Source organism: Dendrobium catenatum, unplaced genomic scaffold, assembly GCF_001605985.2.
Source record: "Dendrobium catenatum unplaced genomic scaffold, ASM160598v2 fragScaff_scaffold_998, whole genome shotgun sequence".
Lineage (NCBI taxonomy): Eukaryota > Viridiplantae > Streptophyta > Magnoliopsida > Asparagales > Orchidaceae > Dendrobium > Dendrobium catenatum.
In genome coordinates this window covers 71,537-71,795 of record NW_021319460.1, presented here as the reverse complement: position 1 = coordinate 71,795, position 259 = coordinate 71,537, and positions in this window count along the sequence as shown.

The following is a 259-nucleotide window of genomic DNA, read 5'->3' as shown; positions in this document are numbered from 1 at the left end:
TCCTTCTTCTTCTCACCTGCATCAAGATTTCTTTGATTCACCCCTTGCTCATAAGCAATGAGTGAGCCAAGTAAGTTATCAATAGAATAAGTGTTCAAATCCTTAGATTCAGTGATTGCAGTGATTTTAGCATCATATGACGAAGGCAAGTATCTCAAAATCTTGTTTACTTTTTCATAGTTTGAAAGTTCTCTTCCTAATGCATACAGTGAAGTAACTATTTGAGTAAACCTAGTATACATGTCAGAAACAGATTCAT